Source organism: Crinia signifera, chromosome 1 (assembly GCF_055691185.1).
Source record: "Crinia signifera chromosome 1, ASM5569118v1, whole genome shotgun sequence".
NCBI lineage: Eukaryota > Metazoa > Chordata > Amphibia > Anura > Myobatrachidae > Crinia > Crinia signifera.
The window spans coordinates 32,095,327-32,112,401 of NC_139217.1; positions in this window are offsets into that span (position 1 = coordinate 32,095,327).

Genomic DNA, 17,075 nt, shown 5'->3' on the forward strand with positions numbered 1-17,075 from the left:
GTGCTCTGTGTACAGAAATGTCTCTCAGCACCACCAGAAGTGATATAGAAGTTGTGGGAAAGGTCAGACGCAATGCCTTCACAAACACAGCTGATATTAGCTTAATATAAACTCTGCGCGATGTTCTGCGGTGAATCTGAGTAAAGGTCAGGAACGTTATGTAACTCCGGCACTGTCTGTGATGCAGAGTGGTGAGCGCTAGTCACAGGAACCTCTCCTGAATGTCTGCCAGGGAATGACTCATTAGTGATCCCACAGCGGATGCTAGTCACAGCGCTTGTCCTTCTTTTATGTTACTCTTAGGCATAGTTATTCCAAAAAAAAATTATTAAAATAATGTGAAAAATTGACTTTTTATTTTAGTTTCCCTTTTTTTTTTTGGTGAAAAATGACTCCAGATCCTTTCATTTATTCCTTTGTTTTTTTCGTTACAATCAATTAGTATTTACTACTAGTATTACTTTTAATGGAAAATAATAATAACAAAAATGACATTTCTGTACAGCCCCCCTGAGGCAGGGAACGGTTTCTGTGACCCCCTCCATGCCTCTGGTCATCTGATCGTTGTATTACTACACCAACATTTAAGTTTACAGCAGGGTTGCCTACTTTTAAAGTCTCCTCTCAGGCAGAAACCCGGAGAGGAGACTGTCAGCAGCACTTCGGGGGGCGGGGCCTGAGGTAGACATCATCAAGCCCCCCCCCCCAGTACAGCAAATCCCGCAATTCGTGGGCCTTTGAGAAGGGGGCAGGGCTAAATGATGCAATGTGCATCTTTAGCCCAACCTCCGCCCCCAAAAATCCATGAATCGCGGTAATTTACCGTTGCGGCCATGGTACAAAACGTACCAGGAAAGACTGAGATATCTTAATATGTATAGTTTAGAGCAGAGAAGGGAAAGGGGGGACATGATAGAAACTTTCAAATATATCAAGGGTTTTAACAAGGTCCAGGTGGGAGACATTCTTCACAGGAAGAGGAGCAGCAGAACACGAGGACATGCACTGAAACTAGAGGGAGGAAGATTCAGGGGAAATTTAAGGAAGAATTATTTCACAGAAAGAGTAGTAGATCAGTGGAATAGCCTCCCATCAGAGGTGGTAGAGGCAAATACAGTAGTACAATTTAAACATGCTTGGGATAGGCATATTGATATCCTTACAAAAAAACAAGGATTAAATATGGTTTGAGGTAACATGTTTAAAAAAGGGGCAGACTAGATGGGCCAAGTGGTTCTTATATGCCGTCACATTCTATGTTTCTATGTTACCGCCGTCAGGGTCGGACTGGCCATCTGGCACTTCTGGCAAATGCCAGAAGGGCCGATGGTCTTGTGGGCCGATTTTTTGTGAAGACTGCAGCGGTGCAGTAGCACCACTGATGCCTTCATTGTGTTGAGAGCACAGAGCTCCAGGGTCAGCGTGACGCCGAGTGACGTCATCGGAGAGCGGCGTCTCACCCAGAAGCCGCCGAGCTCTGTGCTGTGGGAACGGACACTGCCTGCCTGTGGTGCACGCAGGAGGCAGCTACAACAAGGACACCGCCAAGTGACGGAACAAACTACGGGGGACTATGGGGGACCTGTGGTCACACTACATCCGCCAAAGTACTGCTGTGGAGGCTGACTATAAGTGGTTGGGACGCCAGTTCAACTTAAGCAGCTCCTGAGATCTGCCTGTATCTGGCACTGTGGGGCATGTGTATTTGGCACTGTGGGGCATGTGTATCTGGCACTGTGGGGCATGTGTATCTGGCACTGTGGGCATGTGTATCTGGCAGTGTGGGGCATGTGTATCTGGCAGTGTGGGGCATGTGTATCTGGCACTGTGGGGCATGTGTATCTGGCACTGTGGGGCATGTGTATCTGGCACTGTGGGGCATGTGTATCTGGCACTGTGGGACATGTGTATCTGGCACTGTGGGGCATGTGTATCTGGCACTGTGGGGCATGTGTATCTGGCACTGTGGGACATGTGTATCTGGCACTGTGGGGCATGTGTATCTGGCACTGTGGGGCAGGTGTATCTGGCACTGTGGGGCATGTGTATCTGGCACTGTGGGGCATGTGTATCTGGCACTGTGGGGCATGTGTACCTGGCACTGTGGGGCATGCGTATCTTGCAATGTATAACGGGCATTAAGGTGTGTTCAATAATGTGTAATGCCTCCTTTTTGTGATGCCACACCTCCTTTCCATGAGGCCATGCCCCTTTTTGCAATGCGGCTTCGCCGCACAAGGGTCCCGCCCACATCAGGTGGGCCTGTGTGCTCAAAATGCCAGGGCCTATTTCTGGTCCCAGTCCGGCCCTGACCGCCGGTATCAGGGTTCCCCACCTTTCTGGGGGCCCGGGAGGGGGACCCAATTTCCGGAGGGTAGGCAACCCTGGTTTACAGTAAGCATCAAATAACATGTTAACACAGAAAGGCGGAGATCAGGTGACCAGAGTTGGAGTCCCGATCACTGGGTAAGTGAAAGTGGGGGTGGCGGCTCCAGCAGTTCATAATACCCAGAGAAGTTTGCAAAGGGCATTCACAAGGTCAGATCTTTCTCGTAAGGTTTTGTAGCCATTCATGAAAACGTACCTGCACAGTTATGTCCTCTCATAAATGGCACCTCCACAATTCCAGGAAGCAGCACAAAGACGGACCTACAGTATCAGGAGTCTGATAAGACTAATAACACCCTGCGCGTGCAAGGGCACTGCCTTGTGCTTCAGAGTCTACCCACTTCTAAGATGCTGGCCACAACAAGGGGGGCGAAGCAGCTGAGAAGGAGACAGGTCAGATGCTGGACACACGGGGGCAGAGCAATGGAGGAGACAGGTCAGATGCTGGTCACAAGGGGGCAGTTCAGTATAAAAGGAGACAGGTCAGATGCTGGACACAAGAGGCCAGCACAGTGGAGAAGGAAACAAATCAGATGCTGGACACAAAGGGACAGAACAGTACAGGGAGAGGTCAAATGCTAGACACAAGGAGGCAACTCAGTGGAAAATTAGACAGTCAGATGTTGGACACAAGGGGGCAGTGCAGTGGAGAAGGAGACAGATCAGATGCTGCACACAAGGGCACAGAGCAGTGGAGAAGGAGACAGGTCAGATGCTTGACACAAGGGCACAGAGCAGTGGAGAAGGTGACAGATCAGATGCTGCACACAAGGGCACAGAGCAGTGGAGAAGGAGACAGGTCAGATGCTGGACACAAGGGCACAGAGTAGTGGAGAAGGAGACAGGTCAGATGCTGGACACAAGGGCACAGAGCAGTGGAGAAGGAGACAGGTCAGATGTTGGACACAAGGGCACAGAGCAGTGGAGAAGGAGACAGGTCAGATGCTGGACACAAGGGCACAGAGCAGTGGGGAAGAAGACAGGTCAGATGCTGGTCACAAGGGGGAAGGGTAGTGGAGAAGGAGACAGGTTAGATGCTGCACACAAGGGGGCAGTGTAGTGGATATAAGGAGAAAGGTCAGATGCTGGACACAAGGGGCAGCGCAGAGGAGAAGGAGAAAGGACAGATGCTGGACACAAGGGAGCAGCACAGTGGAGAAGGAGACAGGTCAGATGTTGAACACAAGGGGGCAGTGCAGTGGAGAAGGAGAAAGGTCAGATGCTGGACACAAGGGACCAGTACAGTGGAGAAGGAGACAGGTCAGATGCTGGACACAAGGGGGCAGCGCAGTGGAGAAGCAGACAGGTCAGATGCTGGACACAAGGGGGCAGCGCAGTGAAGAAGCAGACAGGTCAGATGCTGGACACAAGGGGGCAGCGCAGTGGAGAAGCAGACAGGTCAGATGCTGGACACAAGGGGGCAGCGCAGTGGAGAAGCAGACAGGTCAGATGCTGGACACAAGGGGGCAGCGCAGTGGAAAAGCAGACAGGTCAGATGTTGGACACAAGGGGGCAGTGCAGTGGAGAAGCAGACAGGTCAGATGCTGGACTCAATAGAACAGAACAGTGAAGACGTAGAACTGGACTTCACTGCTCCTCATAAATGTAGAAGCAAAATAGAAGCATAACAAATTTCGCTGTTCGCCAAATATAATATCTTATGTGCATCACAAATGCAGTGTAACACCATTCACAGTGCACTCGATTCGCTGGGCTGCAACAAATGTGTTTTAAACCCAAAGTTACTGATGAAGCACAACAGAACTTGGAGCAAGAAAGAGATGCGACCAATGCATTGTAACATGTCCAATACACAATCAGACTCTGTCGCGCACACACACACACTTACAAATGTCGCACATCTAAGAGCATCAAACAAAGCAGTTTTGTTAATTCCAGTTTTACCAATTAAGCACTGACAGGCAACATACAAATTATTTGGGTATGGATCATTAGGTCTACAAGAGAAAGGTCAACAAGCATTGGATCGACACCATTAGGTCGACATGGGACTAGGTCAACATGGGTCTAGATCTACAGGCCATTAGGTTGACACAAGCATTAGGTTGACATGGGCAAGGTCAACAGTCAAAAGGTCGACATGGGGTTTTTGGACTTGAATTTTGACACAGACGACATGGACACTGAACCGTAGCACCGCGTCCACTCGCATGTGATCGCCATGCTTCGGGCACGGTGCCTCGCTGCACTCGGCGCACTATTTAATTCTCCCACCATGCCCTAGTGGATGGTAGGGCATGAAATACCGCCTGTCGGCACATGTTGGGTCAAAAAACAGTTGTTTCCTAGCACGGCGCCCATCGCATCGCATACCATAAGGCATATGATGGTATGCGATGCGATGCGCTGTTAGCCGATGTTATACAATTTTAAATTGTATACCATTGAATTGTATGGCATATACAATGGTATATGATTTTAAATTGTATAAGCACCCTAATGGGTGTTTTCAATGTTAAGTGTGCCCCCTATAAGATAAAAAATTGTATAAGCACCGTAATAGGTGCTTACAATGTTAAAAGCACCCCCACGCCACCCGTACTTTCAACGCCAACCCGAAGCGTGACGAGCGCAGCGAGCCCACGAGGGGCGGCGGTATGCCTCCTCCGACCTTTTCATACCCCCACTATCCACGGTGGCGTGGAGTTGATTTTATATAGTGTGGCGAGCACAGCGAGCCCTGGGAGAGGACGCGGAATACATGTGAAGTGATGCGCGTCCCCTCGCAGGTCTCGCTGCACTCGCCACTCTTCGGGCTCGGTGGCTCACTGCGCTCGCCACACTATATAGAATCAACTCCACCAGGCATTTACATACGCTGGTACAGTTCACAGGTCATACAGTCATGGAGGAAAAACATGTTGTTCTCAACTTCCTTCAATAACTGCCGCTCAAACAACCCATAGCAATTACTGTAGCTCTTCACACTGCGATCTATAGAGGGACGGATAGAAATGGCTCCGGAACGTTGGATAAGCAGAGAAGAAAGGATTCTGTGAAGACAAAAAAAAAAAACATTTTACTGGAGCTTTATTGAAAACTGTAGTAATCACATCTATAGTGAGCATCAGTACAGTGCAGGGTCATTCTTTTACACACAAGTAGGAGGCTGTGGAAAGATAGAATGATAGCCTTTAAGAGCGCAGATAACATACAGTAGGTAGGGTTAATGAAGAAAGTCAGGCAGCGGCAAAAAGTCACAGCACATTAATCATCACGCTGTACAGTATTGTCCATTAGTCACGGTACACCATACAATAGTACCCATATACGTGATACACTGCACAATAGTACCCATATACATGTTACACTACAGTAGTACCCATATACATATTACACCACACTAGTACCCATATACATGTTACACCATACAGTAGTACCCATATACATGTTACACTACAGTAGTACCCATATACTGTACGTGATACACTGCACAGTAGTGCCCTTATACATGTTACACCATACAGTAGTACAGTAGTACCCATATACGTGATACAGTAGTATCACGTATGCAGTAGTACCCATATACGTGATACATTGCACAGTAGTACCCTTATACATGTTACACCACAGTAGTACCCATATACGTGATACACTGCACAGTAGTACCCTTATACATGTTACACCATACAGTAGTACCCATATACATGTTACACCATACAGTAGTACCCTTATACATGTTACACCACAGTAGTACCCATATACGTGATACACTGCACAGTAGTACCCTTATACATGTTACACCATACAGTAGTACCCATATACATGATACACTGCACAGTAGTACCCTTATACGTGTTCCACCATACAGTAGTACCCTTATACATGTTACACTACAGTAGTACCCATATACGTGATACACTGCACAGTAGTACCCTTATACGTGTTACACCATACAGTAGTACCCATATACGTGATACACTGCACAGTAGTACTCTTATACATGTTACACCATACAGTAGTACCCATATACATGATACACTGCACAGTAGTACCCATATACATGTTACACCATACAGTAGTACCCTTATACATGTTACACCACAGTAGTACCCATATACGTGATACACTGCACAGTAGTACCCTTATACATGTTACACCATACAGTAGTACCCATATACATGATACACTGCACAGTAGTACCCTTATACGTGTTCCACCATACAGTAGTACCCATATACGTGATACACTGCACAGTAGTACCCTTATACATGTTACACCATACAGTAGTACCGATATACGTTATACACTGCACAATAGTACCCCTATACATGTTACACCACAGTAGTACTTCCTATATATGTTAGTGATGAGTGGGTTTGGATTTTGGGAATCCAAATACATCCGGATACCCCCAGTCTGGGTACAAACCCGAACACTGTCCGGAGATTCCCACCAGACTCGGAGCTCAGGCTGTTCCAAAATGTCATCATGCCGCCTTCGGATCTCACAAGATCCGGACTCTATATACATCCCACGCTGGTGCTGACATCTTCACTGCAGCATTGGAGAGGGTAGTGGGTGGACGTGCTCTGGTGCTGTGTGGGCTGTGGTGGTCTGTGGGGGTGGCGACTTGCTATATAAGTCCAGTCCTGTGCTGCCTAGTGCTGTTGGTGTCCTGTGTTGCTCCACTGTTGCTGAATGATACTGCTGCAGTTAACGTCCAGTCCAGTGATACTGCCTTTAAAGTTCAGTACTCCCATTAAAGTCCAGTGATACTACCGTTAAAGTCCATTGGTTCTGCCATTAAAGTCCAGTTATGCAGATGGGGCAGGCTTCTTCTTTGCTGGTGAATCGCCAGAACGTCAGTGCTGGCGATCCGCCAGCAGCCTTTCTAACCATCTGACTGAGACGCGCGTGCGTCTCATGTGCACGCGTGTCTCAATGTACGTCCGCGGGGCGACGGGAACCCTGTCCGTCTCCGCTTCAGTGAGACGGACAGGGTTAGGGGGGGGTGCGGGCAGGCGGCGGGGACCCGGGTGACCGGCGACAAGCCGGCGGTGAACCGGGGGAAGCGCTTGAAGCGCCGTCGGAAGGGGACGCGCGCGCCTCTCGTGTGCGCGCTTCCCCTTCTCGCTATAGATATGGCGCTGGTGGGGGATGGCAGCTGGCGTCGCCATCGCCATCCCCTGCAAAGATGGGACCTGCCCCATCTGTATTACTGGTGCATAATTCCAGTCCAATTATACTACTGGTGCATAATTCCAGTCCAGTTACACTACTGGTGCATAATTCCAGTCCAGTTATACTACTGGTGCATAATTCCAGTCCAGTTATACTACTGGGGCATAATTCCAGTCTAGTTACACTACTGGTGCATAATTCCAGTCCAGTTATACTACTGGTGCATAATTCCAGTCCAGTTATACTACTGGGGCATAATTCCAGTCTAGTTACACTACTGGTGCATAATTCCAGTCCAGTTACACTACTGGTGCATAATTCCAGTCCAGTTATACTACTGGTGCATAATTCCAGTCCAGTTATACTACTGGGGCATAATTCCAGTCTAGTTACACTACTGGTGCATAATTCCAGTCCAGTTATACTACTGGTGCATAATTCCAGTCCAGTTATACTACTGGTGCATAATTCTACTCCAGTGATGCAGCTGCATAATTCCAACCCAGTGATATAAACTTTAAAGTCCAGTGGTACTGCCATTAAAGTCCAGTCCAGTGATACTACTGGTGCATAATTCCAGTCAAGTAATAGTGCTGTAGTTCCAGTCCAGTGATACTACTGGCGCATAATTTCAGTACAATGATACTACTGGTGCAGAAGTCCAGTTCAGTGATACTACTGGTGCAGAAGTCCAGTCCAATGATACTACTGGTGCAGAATTCCAGTCCAGTGATACTACTGGTGCAGAAGTCCAGTTCAGTGACACTACTGGTGCAGAAGTCCAGTTCAGTGACACTACTGGTGCAGAATTCCAGTCCAGTGATACTACTGGTGCAGAAGTCCAGTCCAGTCATACTACTGGGGCATAATTCCCTTTGAATGCTGGCACCCCTACTGCTGGGATATCATACCACTGGGGTATCATATATATCCCCCTGTAAACGCCCCCTCTGCGTTGTTGTAGGGAAAGCTCATTACAGATTGTAAGTGGATGCATTCTGCCCTCTCTTGTTTTGTAGTTGAACTTTAGTATAAAACAATAAAACAAAAGTGCTGCTAGGGGCACTGTCACCTGCTGTAGGTTATATGGGAATCCAAACGGGCAAAAGTGATGACTAAAGTCATTATTATAGGAGAGGCTGGTCTGGGCTGTCCTCATTGTGTGTAGGGGACAGGTGCTCCCCAATAACTACAAGAACATACAAGTATGTATGTTACATATCAGTACGGACGGTGATGTAATGGTTAGCAGTACCGCCTCACAGCGCTGAGGTCATGGGTTCTATTCCCACCATGGCCCTAACTGTGCAGAGTTTGTATATTCTCCCCGTGCTTGCGTGGGTTTACTCCGGGTACTCCGGTTTCCTCCCACAATCCAATAATATACTGGTAAGATAATTGGCTCCCAACAAAATTAACCCTAGAATGTCTGTGTGCGCGTGTACATGTGGTAGGGAATATAGATTGTAAGCTCCACTGGGGCAGGGACTGATGCGAATGGTCTCTGTACAGCGCTGCGGAATATGTGTGCGATATATAAGAAACTGTTAATAAATAAGTGTTCTCTGTGTGGAGAGAATGATAGAGGGGAAGGTAACACAAGCTGTGCACATCGTCGCCCTCAGAGGAGATTATGCTGCGTGGTACTGTATATGAGCAGAGATAGACGGCACCTACATCTACAGCACCAGTTACTGAGTCATTCACAGAGCCTGCAGCTTCCTCTTATCACCTGTGTGAGATCTCTACATCTTGGCTCTTAAGGCTATTTATTATGAATGCTGAGAGAACACGAGGCCCGGCGCTGCCTCTCTCCAAGGACACTGCTTTTAACACATGAATTGCTCATCTACATCCTGTGTATGTGTGTGATGCGGCACAAGACCAACTTGACCTTATTCCAGGTTCTGTCATGACAGGGTATTGTCTAATCGCTGTGCCCAACTACCCCCCCACAAATGACATAACTCTCTTGTTGGATAAAATTGGCCACAGCAGCCATCTTTATTGAACAATACAATTTTAAACAATAATCCAAAAACATTCCCACGGAAGGTGGTCCCCGAGGCCCTCAATAAATATATATCCACACCTCTAAGCACTTCCAGGAGCTCTTACCCCCAGCCGATAGCGATTGGCTCGAGGGCACCAATTGTACACACCCAGTGCTCATTAATTAACCTCACCCAGGGGAGTCCAGCCCCCTCATGGGGCCCTCCCCGCCGCATAATTAAGCCTCAATGCCACCAACCTCGAGGACCCCCCTCCGCACAGGCCACTGTGACAAAAAGACATCCTAGCAAATATTCTACCTAAACTATAAAAAATAGGGAAGGGTGGGTGGGAGCTGTTGAGAAAATCTCCCAGTGACCCCTATTTCCTGCCTGAACCCTGCTTATAAACCCCTCCAACACCCCGTTAAGCCCCTCCCCCTATGACCCTCTCCTTAAGCACTCCTCCTATGACTAACTGCTAGTCAGCTCCCTACAAACCCTGTCAGGGGAGCCTACCCCCAGGCTTTGCCTCCAGTCCGGCTCCTACATGACAGGGTATTGTCTAATCGCTGTGCCCAACTACCCCCCCACAAATGACATAACTCTCTTGTTGGATAAAATTGGCCACAGCAGCCATCTTTATTGAACAATACAATTTTAAACAATAATCCAAAAACATTCCCACGGAAGGTGGTCCCCGAGGCCCTCAATAAATATATATCCACACCTCTAAGCACTTCCAGGAGCTCTTACCCCCAGCCGATAGCGATTGGCTCGAGGGCACCAATTGTACACACCCAGTGCTCATTAATTAACCTCACCCAGGGGAGTCCAGCCCCCTCATGGGGCCCTCCCCGCCGCATAATTAAGCCTCAATGCCACCAACCTCGAGGACCCCCCTCCGCCACAAAGCACGAGGTTAAACCCTTAACCCCGTGCGCCCCCCCCCACATCCGGAACGCTGTTTCTATTCCCTCTTGTAGTCCCAAAGACCAAACATCTATCCCCACAGCATTCAGGTGCACACCGTCACCTCTCCAAAATGCCCCGGCACCAGACTCAAGTTCCCTGTGCCTCACCACAACAGCCCCGTTCCTGGCCATAAAACGCCCAATCGCCCTGTTAACTTTAATCCGTGCCTTATTGAGCTTGTCAGCCGACCTCGCATCCCTCCAATAATGGCGTGGCACGATGTCTGACCAAACCGTGATTAATTCCGGAAACATTGCCCATAACCGTAGGAGATCAAACTTGATATCCCGTATCAACTCCCTAAATGGTCTGCTCCCAAGGTCATTCCCGCCCACATGCAGAACTAATATGTCGGGAACCCTATCGAGCCGAACAAAACGGTGAAATTCCTGCAGCACTCCACTCCATACCATACCGCGTTTTCCCAGCCAGCGAACCACTGCCTCCTCTCTATCCAAACCCAGCTGGCGGCCGTTCGGTCTGACATCCGCCCGTAAAGCTCCCCAAAAGACATATGAATGTCTTAAAATCCAAATCAGGCACGGAGGCTGCCCTAAAACAGAAAAAACACGGTCAACCTCAACAATCCCCTAAACGAACATAAGACCGAAAGTGAGACGATTCCCACCGCCCAATACGCTTAATCAACTCATCCCCAAATCCCATTCTAGCAGCCTCAGTTGCGGCCCCAATGCGGAAAGAGTGACCCGCGTATTCCTCCCCCTTGAGGCCCAACGTCCGCAGGACTGCTCTAAACACACTTGTGAACTGAAACCGTGATAAAAAGGATCCATTCGCATGCATCAGCAAAGGATCCCTTTCCCTGCCCACTCTGACCTCCTTAAATATCCTCAGCCGTGCCACCGGGCACATATCCGACCCTGGTACAGAGAAGAGAACTACCTTCTTCCCCCTCCCTAACTGATCTGTCTTAGACCTCCTCACCACTAGCTCCACCCTATCCGAGTATAAATCCACATCCTCTCCTAACAAACCTCCCGGCCTGGACACGCTTGGACTCACGAGCTCCCCAATCCGCAGTGCCCCGAAGAAGGCAAGCGAAAAAGCTACCCCAAGCAACCTTTCCTCGAAATTGGAACTACAGACCTCCCCTAACTTCATGCCCATATTCTGTAACAACTGGAAAGACACCGGCCTTCTCTGATCCTGTACGACATGACCTCTCCTCCAACCTTTCAAAGCCTGCGCAATCAGGAAATTCTTAGTGACGTCAGGCCTGTCGCCTGCACGAAACCCAAAAGCCAAGCCCGCCATGCAGCGCGTGATTTTTGCCACTGACCAACCAATCTCCTTACAATGGCCTATATATAGCAAGACAGCCAACTCGTCATCATCCTCCCTCAGACCTACTACCTCACGCCATTCTAACCAGCTCCGCCATTCCTGATTGTATGCCGACCATGTATTCGGGGCCAAGGATTCCCTGATGAGCTGATCGACTACCCGTCCAGCAGAGCCCAGAGCCGACTCGGGAACCCGGTCCCCTCCCTGTCCGCCTCTGGTGCCAACTCCCGAAAACGCTCCCACTGTGAACGAGATAAAGCATCCGCAATGCCGTTAGAGACACCAGGAACGTGCCTAGCCACAACCCACAAATTCAAAGCCAGACATTCCAATACTAACTGCTGCAAAACAGTGACCACTGACGGTGAAGATGCCGACAATTGGTTAATAGCCATGACAACCCCCAAATTATCGCAGTGAAAACAAATCTTCCTATTGCGGAATAGCTCCCCCCAAACAACTACTGCTACCAAGATAGGAAACAACTCCAACAATGCCAAGTTTTTAACCATGCCTCTCTGCACCCAAGACTCCGGCCACCGGCCTACACACCAATGTCCCTGGCAATATGCCCCGAACCCACCACTCCCGGCCGCGTCTGTGAAAAGGTCTAGCTCAGTAGCGACGCATGTGTCTGACATCCACAAAGCCCTGCCGTTAAAAGCTTCCAAAAAAGTTGCCCACACCCGCAAGTCCCCTTTTAACTCGCTACCTAATCTGACAAAATGATGAGGAAGAACCACCCCTGCTGTCGCTGCTGCCAGCCTCCTGCTGAAAATGCGGCCCATAGGCATAATGCGACACGCAAAATTCAATTTGCCCAGCAAGGATTGCAATTCCCGCAATCTAATCTTCTTCAACAGCAATGCCCTCCCTACCTCGGCCTTCAAACCCAGCAATTTCTCCTCGGGCAAGCGGCACTCCATATTCTCGGTATCAATGACAATACCCAAAAAACTGATCACAGTCGCAGGGCCCTCCGTCTTACCTGGAGCAAGCGGGACCCCAAAGTCTGCCGACACCCTTTCAACAGTCCTCAACAATAAGTCACATACTCCGGTCCCCCCAGGACCAATACATAAGAAGTCATCTAGGTAATGAATAACTGAACTACACCCAGAGACATCCTTAACCACCCACTCCAAAAAAGAACTAAAGGCCTCAAAATAAGCACATGACAAAGAACAACCCATCGGTAAACAACGATCAACAAAAAATTCCCCGTCCCAACAACAACCCAACAAACGCAAACTGGTTGGGTGAACCGGCAGCAAACGGAATGCCGATTCAATATCAGTCTTTGCCAATCTGGCCCCTTTCCCAAACCGCTTCACCCACTGAACAGCCGCGTCAAACGATGTATAAACCACCGAGCAGATGTCAGGGTCAATGCCATCATTGACCGACGCCCCTTTTGGAAAAGATAAATGGTGTATAAGACGAAACTTGTTCGCCTCCTTTTTTGGCACCACCCCCAATGGAGAGACTATCAAATCTGGCCATGGTGCCGACCCAAAAGGTCCAGCCATACGACCCAGCTGCACCTCCTTACGCAGTTTATCCTGCACTACCTCTGGATGCTCCCTTGCAGACTTCAAATTCCTCCTCAAGCCCCCTGAAACCTGCACGTCGGAAGGTATCTTAAAACCTTCCCTAAACCCCTCCTCCAACAACACGGCTGTCTGCTGGTCAGGATACCTACGCAGATACCCCAGCATCCTTTCCAGCCGAACCGGTGTCTCCCCCTTTTGAATTACCGTCCCGTGACTTCCCTCTGAAGCATTTATTTGCACCATGGGTCCCTCCACACGAGGAACATTCATGTTTAAATTTGCATTTTGCCCCAAAACGACATGACCCGTCATTAAAGGCAAAGCAGAGTCCCTTCTGCATGGCCGTCCCATTTGTGGCCTCCCTCGCCCCCCCCCCCGTCCCCACGAAAGGGCTGCCCACTTTTTGTGGGAGCCGTCACCTTTAACCATAAAGCAATATCCTTATGGTCCCAACGTATGTTAGGGCGAACAGCCTTCCTCTGCCTAAACTGCTCATCGTACCTGAGCCAAGCCAAGCCCCCATACACACGGTATGCCTCTCCTATCGCATCCATGTAACAAAACAAGCCTGAACAATTGTCAGGTGCCTTCTCCCCAATCACACTAGCTAAAATAGCAAATGCTTGGAGCCAGTTCGTGAATGACCGCGGTATCAGCCGGTACCGCCGCCGTTCCTCCTCCTCCTTCTTCTCCTCCTTACGGGGCCTATCCAGATTAAAACGCTCTAAAGGGAGCAATGAAAATATATCAACGTATTCCCCTTTCCAAATCTTCTCCCTCACCTCCTGCTTCAGGTGGGCCCCCAATGGCCCCTCAAAGCATACATACACCTCCCCTTTTGCAGTGTCACTGAGCCTTCCACTCTCCTCCTGCGTCCCAACACTGCCCCCTTCTGCCCCTGCACTACTGCTACTTTGCTCACCGCCTGATACCGGCACCCCGCTGCTCACCGGCACCCCACTGCTAACCGGCACCCCACTGCTAACCGGCACACTATTACTGACTGGCACACTAATGCTAGCTGGTGTGCCCGCATTCTGCGGCACCCATGCTGCCGCCGGGGACGGCCCGCCCCCTGCCGCAAACCCACCAACCAATCTGCAAAACCACTCAATAATTCAGTAAAACCTCTACTCATTTCCCCTTGGAGGGCTAACCCTCCCCCCCCCTGACTCTGCGCTAAAGCATTAACAGACATAGAGACAGACTCACCAGGCTGCCTGGGGGCTGTGAACCCAGCAGCCGCAGGTCCAGTGTCCTGACGAACTCCAGCCAATGAGGAAGGACCAGGTATTTCTCCATCATCTGCTGACGCTGCCATCACTCTTCTCCTGTCATCCCGACCCTCAGGTACAGCACCAGCCGGCGTGACCTCGTTGGAGGCGGAGCCAGCTGTGCGCCTCTCGCTCCGTGTACCAGGCCTGCGGTCCTCAGCCAGTACTTCTGCCCCCCTGGCACGACTCACCCCGCGCTGGGCAGCAGCATGCCCCGCATGCCCCACCGCACCAGGTCCAGTACCACGCAACGCCGGATCTTCTTGCACGTGGGGGGGATCCCCCCCGCGCGGAGGGTTCCGCCTGCTGGTTGGATTCCTCCCAGACCTGGTCCTGCGGGCGGAAGGTGCCCGGCCCGCAGCCTGGCCTGGAGGGTCCCTAACGGGGCTCCGTGAACGGCGCTGAACCCTGGGGGACACAGATGGGCTAAAGCGCTCCGGAGGCCTGGACCTCCGAGGCCGTGCACCCGCTGAAGCAGCCTCTTGCGTTGCTGCTCCCAGTCCCCCCAGCAGACCTGACATCTGCTGCTGCAGCCACTCAGTCCCTCTGGTGCCAGCTGCCTCCCTGAGGGCAGCAAGCGCAGCGGATACCTCCGCATCAGCGTTGCCTGGGGAAGCCATGGGAGATGTCACGCTGCTTAGCTGTTGAGAAAATCTCCCAGTGACCCCTATTTCCTGCCTGAACCCTGCTTATAAACCCCTCCAACACCCTGTTAAGCCCCTCCCCCTATGACCCTCTCCTTAAGCACTCCTCCTATGACTAACTGCTAGTCAGCTCCCTACAAACCCTGTCAGGGGAGCCTACCCCCAGGCTTTGCCTCCAGTCCGGCTCCTACATTACAGAAAACTCAGCTGAGAGTAAATGGCGTAAATCTCACAGTCCAGTGGATTTCTTTACATATCTACCAGTCCTATAGATATGCCCTGGAAACTGCAAAACAAACATATTTCCAAACTCTCATTTCTCAAGCTTCTAACCCAAAATGTAATTGTAATACATTTAAATCCCTTCTCAACCCTCCCTCACCCAAGCCACCAGCCACTATCCATGCACAAGATCTTGCTTCCTACTTCAGGGATAAGATTGACAAGATCAGAGATGAATTGGTATGCTCCAACTCAGTTGGTGATCTGCTCAATTCCATACCTGAGCCCTCTGACGCATTTACTTAATTTGATCCCACAAATGAAGATGAAGTATCTGCACTTTTCTCTTCCTCCCACTCTACTACCTCTCCTCCTGACCCTATACCATCACAAATAAGTAAATCTCTGTCTCCTGTGCTCATCCCAATCTTAACTAAAATCTGTAACCTCTCTTTCTCTACAGGCTTCATTGTTCAAACACGCAGTTATTACTCCGATTCTGAAAAAACAGAATTCTGATCCAAGCTCTCTCTCTCAAACTATCGTCCCATTTCTCAACTTCCATGCACCTCCAAACTAAACTTAAAAGACTTGCCTACACTCGCCTCACACACTTTCTTAACTCGCACAACTTACTGGACCCGTTTCAGTCAGGCTTTTGTGCCCAACACTCCACAGAGACAGCACTGACTAAAGTTGTGAATGATCTGGTCACTACTAAGTCTAAAGGCCACTATTCACTACTAATTCTTCTAGATCTCTCTCCTGCTTTTGACACTGTTGACCACACACTTCTCATACAAACACTATAATCCCTAGGTCTTAAAGTCACAGCCCTCTCTTGGTTCTCATCCTACCTATCTAACCGCTCCTTTAGTGTTAGTTTCTCTGATTCAACCTCCTCTTTGCTACTTCTTTCAGTTGGAGTACCTCAGGGTTCAGTTTTAGGTCCTCTGCTTTTCTCAATCTATACCTCACCTCTTGGCAAACTAATCAGCTCCTTTGGATTTCAGAATCATCTGTATGCGGATGACACTCAGTTTTCCTTTGTACCTCACATTCAATCTATCTCAAAATAATGCCACAAGCACCTAAATAACATATTTAAAACTCGCCCTTACCTTACACAAGACACTGCAAAAACTCTAATCCATTCTCTCATCATCTCACGCATTGATTATTGCTGTGAGGCTAATCTTCCTAGCCAGACGTTTATCGTCTTCAAAGCTACTCTGTCAGTCACTTCATTGGTTACCTGTATCCTACCGTACTCAATACAAAATAATTTTACTTACACACAAAGCCATAAACCATACTACACCAACATACATATCTTCTCTTATCTCAAAATATCTTCCAACACGACCTCTACGCTCCTCCCAAGATCTGCGTCTCTCATCCACACTCATTACTCGCTCCCATTCCCAACTGCAGGACTTTCTTTGGGCTGCACCCACTCTGTGGAATGCCCTCCCAAGCACAATAAGACTCTCCTCCAGTCTCCAAACCTATAAGCGTTCCCTAAAAACTCATCTCTTTAGGCACGTTTATCAAATTCCAGAACCAGTCATACAACCT